A 10,667-nucleotide genomic window follows, 5' to 3' on the forward strand; every position below is an offset into this window, starting at 1 on the left:
ATCTAGACCACGAACCCACCAGGAGGAACAAACAACTCCAGATGCACCACCTTTAAGAGGTGTAACACTCACTGCGAAGGTCTGGCTTCATTCCTGAAGTCTGTGAAACCATGAACCCNAGGATTGTAAATGTACCAATCAGCACTCTGTAAAACACACCAATCAGTGCTCTGTGTCTAGCTAAAGCGTTGTAAACACACCAATCAGCACTCTGTAAAATGGACCAATCAGGAGGATATGGGTAGGGCCAAATAAGGTAATAAAACTAGCTACCTGAGCCAGCTGCAGCCACCGACTTGTGTCCCGTTACACACTGTGGAAGCTTTGTTCTTTCACTCTTCGCAATAAATCTTGTTGCTGCTCACTCTGGGTCTGCACTACCTTTAAGAGTTGTAACACTTACTGCGAAGGTCTGCGGCTTCAGTCATCTAGACCACGAACCCACCAGGAGGAACAAACAACTCCAGATGCACCACCTTTAAGAGGTGTAACACTCACTGCGAAGGTCTGGCTTCATTCCTGAAGTCTGTGAAACCATGAACCCATGGGAAGGAAAAAACTCCAGACACATCTGAGAATCTGAAGGAACAAACTCTGGACACACCGTTTTTAAGAGCTGTAATACTACGAGGGACTGTGACGTCATTCTTGAAGTCCGTGAGACCAAGAACCCACTGGAAGGAACCAGTTCGGGACACAATATGATTCAGCATTAGAGGTGTCTTTGGTGGGAAAAAGACATTGTATGGAGTTCATAGAAAATGCCAAATAGGAGAATAATGATGAGGACACGTATAGTTCTACAGCAGTCCACGTCATTTGCATCAGAGAGTTAGACTTACTAAACAGTTCAAATAGGAGTGCTATTTGACCATCCTAGATGTGAATAAGGAGTGCCTGACTTTGGGACTAGTGACCATAGACCTAGAGCTCCCCATCGTGACCTGTGCTCTGTCACAACCACCATGTCACAAGGCCAGGCAGCCTCAGCAGCAATTTATTGTTTGATGGAAGTGATACCACTGAGATCTGGCATGAGCAGGGCCAGAGTGAACATTAATTTCTATTTGGTTAAAAAGGGTAATTTTCTTAATGGCAGAACTGAGAAAATGCTAGTGGATGCATATGATTTTTAAAATTGTAAATCCAAGGAGTCCAAAGAAAGAAATACAATGATCTGCCCAAATACTCCTTAATCACTGAGACATTTTTTCTAACTGCTGATTGTGTTGGCATGACATAATTTTAAATATCCTTTGAGTAGCTTATACAGTATGGAAATTATCTTTCTTCTGAAATCTTGAAAGAACATACAAGTAAACCAGTGTGGGACAAGAATCTTTTTTTAAGAAAAAGTTTGCTATATATTTTAAATAGAATGAGTCACTTGAAAATTATCCCCATCATAGAAAGTAATTTAATATGTGAAAAAGGAAAACAATAAATCTAGTGGGACAGAAATTGGGAAAATTTGCTGGTTAGAATAAAATCTAGCCTCACTTGAAAAAATGTACACAATGTATTTTTTTTCTTTTTCTTTTTTCAAGAGACGGCATCTTGCTACGTTGCCCAGGCTGAACTTAAACTCCTGGGATCAAGCAATCCTCTCACCTCAGCCTCCTCAGGGGCTGGGAGTGTAGGCAAGCGCCACTATCTCTGGATTACTTTTTTGATGTATCTTTTATATCACTTGTGTATTATTTTATTTCTAGTATATATGTTTGAGTTGTGATTTTATTCTTCCTTAATCAGATTTGATAATGTTTGGTCTGTCTTGTTTTTGCTTGTTTTTTCTTTCCAGAGACAAAGTCTCGCTCTTTCACTCAGGCTGGAGTACACTGGCATGAACATAGCTTACTGCAGCCTCTGGGCACCTGGGCTCAAGTGATCCTTCCACCTTTGCCTCTCAAAATGCTGGGATCAAAGGTGTGGCACCACACCTGGCAGGCCTGTTTGGTCTGTTTTACTGTCTCCTACTCCACCTCTCTTCACCTCATACACTCCAGTTGTTCAGTTCTTGGTTTGTTAATTATTATAAATTTTCTGCTTTCTAAATTATTAATCAATCTTTAATTTTTTCTTTAGCTAAAGTATATGATGGCTTATTCTGTATTGGTCACTGTGCTTAGGATTTCACCATTGTCACAGTAATTCATTTTTTAATCTATTGATTTCATTGAGTTTGTTTTGCTTTTGCTTTTTTAAATTCTAGAGTTGAATACTTCATTTATTAAAAATGGCCTTTCTAATAAAATGCTATTGTTTAGTAAAATTACATCATGAAAACATTAAGAATAAATTACTGGTTGAACACAATTGTGCAGATTTTACATGGAAAATATTGTTTTGAACAATATTTAAAATGTATGACATCTGGAGGCACTTAGGAGTTAGCAAGAAGTAGACCTGCTCATTTAATATAAAACATTTTTCAACTGAAGAATTCCTTTTAAAAAATTTCATATGTAATTTTATACTCAATAAAGGTTTCGAGAATATCTCTCTCTCTTTTTTTTTTTTTTTTTTGTGGAGGGGACAGAGTCTCACTCTGTTGCCCAAGCTGGAGTGTGATGGCACGATCTGGGCTCACTGCAACCTCTGCCTCATGGATTCAAGCAATTCTCCTGCCTCGGCCTCCCGAGTAGCTGGGATTACAGGCGCCCACCACCACGCCCAGCTAATTTTTGTATTTTTAGTGGAGACAGGGTTTTGTCATATTGGCCAGGCTGGTCTCAAACTCCTGATTTCAGGTGCTCCACCCACCTTGGCCTCCCAAAGTGCTGGCATTACAGGCGTGAGCTGCCACCCTGGGCTGAGAATACCTCGCTTTAATTGGAGCTCAGGTGAAGCCTTCAGAGCTCTGATCACTCAGCTCTGTTTTTTACTTCACCATTTCTATCTCAAAGATGACTTTCTGGGATGTTAGTGCTTCTTGGAACAGTATTATCCTTAACTACTTTCATTATTTTACAGAAGTAGAAATGGAAAACTAAAGGTTTTTTTTTCTTGTTAAATGTTAATTACTACAAGCTCTTCTTAATCTGATTTTGGCTTTCCCTATTCTCTACTTCCGGTGTGGTTTCTTTTATATCAAAATGTTTGAGGAGGCTGGACACGGTAGCTCGCGCCTGTAATCCCAGCACTTAGGCCAGCCAGGGTGGTGGATCTCGAGGTCAGGAGATGGAGACCATCCTGGCTAACACCGTGAAACCCCGTCTCTACTAAAAATACAAAAAGTTAGCTGGGTGTGGTGGTGGGCCCCTGCAGGCCCAGCTACTTGGGAGGCCGAGGCAGGAGAATGGCATGAACTCAGGAGGTGGAACTTGCAGTGAGCCGAGATCGTGCCACTGCACTCCAGCCTGGGTGACAGAGCAAGACTCTGTCTCTTAAAAAAAAAAAAAAAAAAAAAAAAAAAAGGGAAAGAAGTTTGAGGAATTTCTGACTGACTTTTGTTGTCCAGTTACGGGACTTTAGAGAAGCTATTGTGTCAAATATTGCTTAAATTTACAAACTTTACAACTTTGCTTATAATTCCTCAAAGAGAGTATCAATTTGCCATTTAGAAGGCCAAATTTTTTTTTAATGCTATCTCCTTTGTGTATACTTTGACCAAAACCAAAACCAGTATCCTGTTTGGATGGAAAATTAGTAATGCTGGCTCCCCCACACTCTTGTGTACAGGAAGATCATGCATAGTCATCATCATCATCATTACCATCATCATCATTGTTGTCACTGTGGTAGTAACTTAAGCTGAAGTCCCATGCGACTCAGAATCTGTACAGAGTCACAGTCAAAGATGCACTGTCCATCAAGCGAAAGTGATTAAAAGGAAATGCCAATATTTATTTGCATTTCTTGAGGATCATTACACAGTTTTCAATCGTTAACCCACAGCAACATAGATCTCAACACATCTCAAAAGTCTTATTCTCCTAAAATATGCAATACGTCATTGCTCTGATGTCTCTCAGTCCCTGAGGTTTTGCAGGGTTTGTCTATTGCTTTTTTATTTCTCTCTGGCATTGTTACTCTCCACCCAATGGCCCCCACCACTATTCTGAATCTATATCACAAAAGCTTGAGAATGGAGTAAGCAATGCTAGAATTCTTCAAAGGGTAAGTTAAAGAAATGCAATGAACAGAAAGCAAAGTGAAAGAAAGAAAAGAAAAAAGAAAAATCCCTTTTCCTTTAAAGGATTGGGAAGGAGAAACATGGGAAAACTCATTCAAGAATGCATTTGCCCTTATCATTTAAGTAGTTCAACACACATTAGTTCATTCAATCTTCATGGCAATTTTATGAAGCAAATAATGTCATAATTTATCTTTTGTTGTCAGGGTAACTAGGACTTGGAGAGATAAAACAATGTACTTAGGTCAACTAGCTGGTTAGTGAAAAAAATAGAAGCTCTGTTTTTGGGCACCTTGCTATGCAATTGTCTGAAGTTTCCAGATTTCATAAAATTTGATGTTATTTTCCAGTTAATATTTTTTCTTATGATTAATTTTCCCTCTCCAAATCCAAGTCCTTAGAAGCAGACCTCTGTTTAAAATGAATTTTTATCAGATTACTGATATTTATACATTAACCATTCCAATGAGTCCTTAATTTTGGAATCTGGCTTCTATAAAAAAAATTGCTTTAGCTATTCCAAAAATTTTAAATACATTTTTACAGATTGGTACAACTGATTCTTCATGCAGCCATTAGAATATTTAAACCGATTCTGGTAAATTAAGTGGTATGGGTTTCTTTTAGCATGTAAGATGAATATGGAGAGATTCTAAAGGATCTGCACACCAGCATGAAGGTATGTGCACGTGCTTCGGTCATTCTCATGTTAATATTGGAGTTTTGAGAAATAAAGGCAAGGCTTGGGGAGGATACAAAAAGATACTATCTTGCCTTAGTATAAGATAAGAAAATTTATAATTTTCTAAAAGCAGGAAATTACAGCCATAATCTGTGACATGGAGGAGAAAGGAATGTAATCATTGTGGACACGTCAGTAACATCAAAAGGTTCTTGGGGTAGGCACTACTATATTAATTGTGTAAAACGCATAATGCATTGGTGTAGTTCAATGCATAATGCATTGCTGTAGTTCAACATGTGGTCTATTCCTTGGCTTGTGAATTAGAGAAATTCTGTGCAGGTATGAATGAGAGTATACAGGGTATGACAAGAAATTGATGTTTGCTTCTATCTGTGTCTCTCAGGACCCTGGTATGCATGATGAAATCTGCTTTGAGGAATGTAAGCATAGCAAACACTCACTATCACAATCAATTATTTGTCCAAGTTTATAACGAAAGTGAGATTAAACACTTCCATGAATGTGGGCAGACAAACTGGAAAATAATTTTTGAAAGGGGAGTTCTATGATATCTTTACATCTAGGAAGGCACAGTGTCTTCAGCAGAGCTTTTGCTAGTTGCTGTTTCTGCAATCAGAGTCTCTGTGTTCTGAATGCAATGAGGATGCTCTGTGCTCTGCACAATCACTACTGGCTGATCAGTACCTTTCTATGTTTACAGGTCAGAAGGATAAAGACCATGTGTACTTCTGAAGCTTGGTGCATGATATTCTCGGCAACCCCTTACCCAATTCTTTACAGTTGACTTTTTAATCTGTGAAGGAAATTGGAAAAGCAGCTAATATCTAGCTGCCTAGTATGTCTGGATACTGTATGGTGCTTTATGTGCACAATCTCATTTATTTCCCTAAGGACATGTGAAGTAGGTGTTACTATACCCACTTCCCAGATGAGGAAACAAAGGAGTCACCATATCTCCTCCAGCCTCATACAGATAGTTATAAGGCAGATAGGGGATTTGAATTCAGATTTACCTGATTTCTCAGCTTCTGCTAAACTAAACTGTGAAATTCCAAAGATCAGTTCTTCATATACATCCTAGGATGCCTTTCATCTGTTAAGTATCAAATATTTCTTAAACATTTGTGGCATATCTGTAGGGGAAATGATTGAGTTTGTCAAATATTAAAATGTGTTAATGTAATCAAACTTTGTTTCTATTTACACAGTGTCTTAATTTGATCAGTTACTTTTAAGTAAGAGAAGAACAAAATCTAATTGTTTTTCTCCTTTTCTTTTCAACTCTCACAAAATAACAGAGTAAGCATACAATAAAAAGTAACATGGATAAAATGAACAGAAGAAGCTAATATCAGCTGCAGTTTTCATTGTGGGGATGGGGAGTGTCTACAAAATGTATATTTATTCATTATTATAGATTCAGGGGGTGCATGTACAGATTTGTTACATGAGTATATTGTGTAATGCTGGGTTTGGGCTTCTAGTGAACCCATCACTCAAGTAGTGAACATAGTACCCAATAGATAGTTCTTCAACCCTTGCCTCCATTACTTCCTCCCTGCTTTTGATGTCCCCAGCTTCTATTGTTTCCACTTTTATGTGCTTGTGTACCATTGTTTACCTTCCACTTTTAAATGAGAACATGTGGTATTTGAATTGCAGTTTCTGTGCTACTTAATTTAGGATAATGGCCTCGAACTATGTTGCTGCAAAGGAAATGACTCATTCTTTTTTATGGCTGCATAGTATTCCATAGTAGTCATATATATATATATATATACACACTACACTTTCTTTACCCCATTTACCATGGCACCTATGTTGATTCCATGACTTGGAGCATGTATCTTTCTGTTTCAATTTGTTTACTTATAATTTTTGTGGTACCTAGCAGGTATGTACATTTATGGGGGTACATGAGATATTTTGGTGCAGGCATGAAATGTGTAGTAGTCACATCATGGAAAATTGGATATCCATCCTCCCAAGCACTTAGTCTTTGTGTGACAAACAATCCAATTATACTTCTTTAGTTATTTTGAAATGTAAAATTAATAGTTATCTTGTTTTGCTATCAAATACTAGGTCTTAGTCATTGTTTCTAACTACTTTTTTTGGTATCCATTAACCATGCTCAGCTATCCCACCCCCCCCCAACTACCCTTCCTTGCCTCTGATAGCCCCATCCTTTTATTCTCTATCTCTACAAGTTCAATTGTTTTGAATTTTAAATCCCACAAATCAGTGAGAACATGTGATGTTCACTTTCTCTGCTTGGCTTATTTCACTTAACATAATGATCTTCAGTTCCATCCATGTTGCTGCAAATGACGGGACCTAATTCTTTTTTATTGCTGACTAGTACTCCACTGTGTATATGTACAAAAAGATATTTTACTCATTCATCTGTTGCTGGGTACTTAGATTGCTTCAAAATCTTGGCTATTGTGAACAGTGTAGAAACAAAGATGAAAATACAGGTATCTCTTTAATATACTGATTCCCTTTCTTTTGGGAAGCAGTGGGATAGCTGCATTCTTTGGTAGCTCGGTCTTTAGTTTTTTGAGGAACTTCCAAACTGTCCTCCATAGCGGCTGTACTAATTTACATTCCCATCAACATTGTACAAGGGTTCACTTTTCTCCACATCCTTGTCCCCATTCGTCTTTTGGATATAAGTTTTTTTAACTGGGGTGAGTTGATATCTCCTTGTAGTTTTGATTTACATTTCTCTGATGATCAGTGATGGTGAGCACCTTTCCATATGTCTGTTTGTCATTTGTATGTCTTCTTTTGAGAAATGTCTATTCAAATCTTTTGTCCATTTTTCAATTGGATTATTAGTTTCTTTTTTCTTATAGAATTGGTGGAGCTCCTTATATATATTGATTATTAATCTCTTGTCAGATGGGTAGTTTGCAAATAATTTCTCCCATTCTGTGAGTTGTCTCTTCACTTTGTCTATATGTCTGTTTTTATGTCAGTACAATGCTGTTTTGATTACTACAGTTGTGTACTAAAATTTGAAGTCAGGTAATATGATTCCTCCAATTTTGTTCTTTTATCTTGAGATGGGGTTTTGCTATTCTGGGTCTTTTGTGATTCCATGTAAATTTCAGGATTGTTTTTCTGTTTCTTGGAAGAATGTCTTTTGTATTTTAGTATGAATTACATTGAATCTGCAGACTGCTTTGAATAGTGTGAGCATTTTAACAGTATTGATTCTTCCAAACCATGAACATGAAATATCTTTCCAGTTTTGGGTCTTGTTCAATTTCTTTCATCAGTGATTTATTGCTTTCATTGTAGAGATCTTTCACTTCTTTGGTTAATTCCTAGGTACTTAATTTTATGTGTGCTATTTTAATTGGGATCACTTTTTAATTCCTTTTTTTAGATTGTTCACTGTTGGCATACAGAAATGCTACTCAATTTTGTATGTTGAATTTGTATCCTACAACTTTACTGAATTTGTTCATTCATTCTAGTAGATTTTGATGGAGTCTTTAGATTTTCTAAATATCTGATCACATCACCTGCAAACAATAATAATTTGACCTTTTCCTTTCCAATTTGAATGCACTTGATTTCCTTCTCTTGTCTGATTATTCTAAGTAGGACTTCCAGTACTATGTTATATAACAGTAGTGAAAGTGGCTATCTTTGTCATGTTTCAGATCTTAGAGGAAAGACTTTCAGTTATTCCCCATTCTGTATGATTCTAGCTGTGGGTCTGTAGAATAAATGTTATATAGCTTTTATTATGTTGAGGTATGTTCTTTCTATCCCCAGTTTTTTTAGGGTTTTTATTATGAAGGAATGTTGAACTTCATCAAATGCCTTTTGGCATCAATTGAAATGATCATGGGGTTTTGGTTCTTCATTCTTTTGATATGATGTATTACATTGTTTAGTTTGCATATGTTGAACCATCCTTGCATTCCAGGGATAAATCTCACTTGGTTGTGATGAATGATCTTTTTTAAAAGTCTTTTAATATGTTGTTGAATTTGGTTTGCTAGTATTTTGTGAGGATTTTTGCATCAATGTTCATTAGAGATGTTGGTCCATATTTTTCTTTTCTTGATATGTCTTTGGTTTTGGTATCAAGGTCATAGTGGCATTGTAGAATGAGTTTGGAAGTAGTCCCTCCTCTTCTATTTTTTTGGAGCAATTTGAGTGGGATTGGTATTAGTTCTTTAAACTTTTAGTAGAATTCAGCAGTGAAAACATTGGGGTTTGGGGCTTTTTTTTTTTTTTTTTTTTTTTTTTAACTGGGAGACTTTTGTTAAGGCTTTGATCTCATTACTTGTCTTTGGTCTGTTCAGGTTTTGGATTTCTTCACGGTTCAATCTAGGTAAGTTGCATGTGTCTAGGAATTTACTCATTTTTTTCTAGATTTTCTAATTTATTGGCATATAATTGTTCATAGTAGCCACAAATGATCCTTTGAATTTCTGTGTTACTGGTTCTGATGTCTCTATTTTTATCTTTGATTTTATTTATTTGGGTCTTCTCTCTTTTTTTTCTTAGCCTGGCTGAAGATTTGTCAATTTTGTTTATCTTTTCAAAATTCACCTTTTGTTTCATTGATATTTTGTCTTGTTTTCTTCATTTCAAAGTCATATATTTCTGTTTTGATCATTATTATTTCTTTTCTTTTCCTAGTTTTAAGTTTGATTTGCTCTTGCTTTTCCAGTTCTTTAAGATGCATCCTTAGGTTATTTATTTAATATTTTAATTTTTTTTTGATGTGGGCACATCCAGCTATAAATTTCCCTCTTAGTACTGCTTTTGCTATAATTCAAAGGTTTTGATATGTTGTGTTTCCATTATTATTTGTTTCAAGAAAATGTTCAATTTCCTTCTTGATTTCTTCATTGACCCACTGATCAATTTAGGAGCATAGATTTTAATTTTCATGTGTTTGTATAGTTTCCAAAATTCTTGATTGATTTTTAGTTTTATTCCATTGTGATCAGGGAAATGCTTGATATTTCGATTTTTGGAACGTTTTAAGACTTTTTGTTTTACTTTGCAGATGTTGCTGCCGCTGAGAGCCCTGTACCTCAGCCATGGTCAATCCCACCATGTTCTTTGACATCGCCATCAATGGTAAGCCCTTGGGCTGTATCTCCTTTGAGCTGTTTGCAGACAAGCTTCCAAAGACAGCAGAAAGCTTTCCTGCTCTGAGCACTGGAGAGAAAGGATTTGGTTATAAGGGTTCTTGCTTTCACAGAATTATTCCAGGGTTTATGTGTCAAGATGGTGACTTCACACACCATAATGGCACTGGTGGCAACTCCATCTATGGAGAGAAATTTGGTGATGAAAACTTCATCCTAAAACACACAGGTCCTGGCATCTTGTCCATGGCAAATGCTGAACCCAACACAAATGGTTCCCAGTATTTCATCTGCCCTGCCAAGACTGAGTGGTTTGGATGGCAAGCATGTGGTCTTTGGCAAGGTGAAAGAAGGCATAGATATTGTAGAGGCCAAGGAGCAATTTGAGTCCAGCAATGGCTAGACCAGTAAGAAGATTACCATTGCTGACTGTGGATAATTCTAATAAGTTTGATTTGTGTTTTATCTTAACCATCAAACTATTCCTTCTGTAACTCAGGAGAGTACTCCTCCACCCAATTTGCTTACAGTATGCTATAATCTTTGTGCTCTCACTGCAGTTCCCTTTGGGGTTCATGTTCCCTTCCATGCTTAGCTAGATTGCAGAGTTAAGTTTATGATTATGAAATAAAAACTAACAACAAAAAAAGAATTTTTTACCTAACATATAATCTGTCCTTAAGAATGATCCATGTGCTGA

General features: G+C 36.7%; 1 pseudogene; it reads left to right on the forward strand.

Moving 5' to 3' along the window:
* The first annotated feature begins 9,916 nt into the window (after nt 1-9,916).
* LOC108526902 (peptidyl-prolyl cis-trans isomerase A pseudogene) lies at nt 9,917-10,406 on the forward strand (annotated as a pseudogene).
* The last annotated feature ends 261 nt before the right edge of the window (nt 10,407-10,667 follow it).

The sequence above is a fragment of the Rhinopithecus bieti genome, unplaced genomic scaffold, assembly GCF_001698545.2.
Source record: "Rhinopithecus bieti isolate Rb0 unplaced genomic scaffold, ASM169854v2 scaffold_3856, whole genome shotgun sequence".
Taxonomy (NCBI): domain Eukaryota; kingdom Metazoa; phylum Chordata; class Mammalia; order Primates; family Cercopithecidae; genus Rhinopithecus; species Rhinopithecus bieti.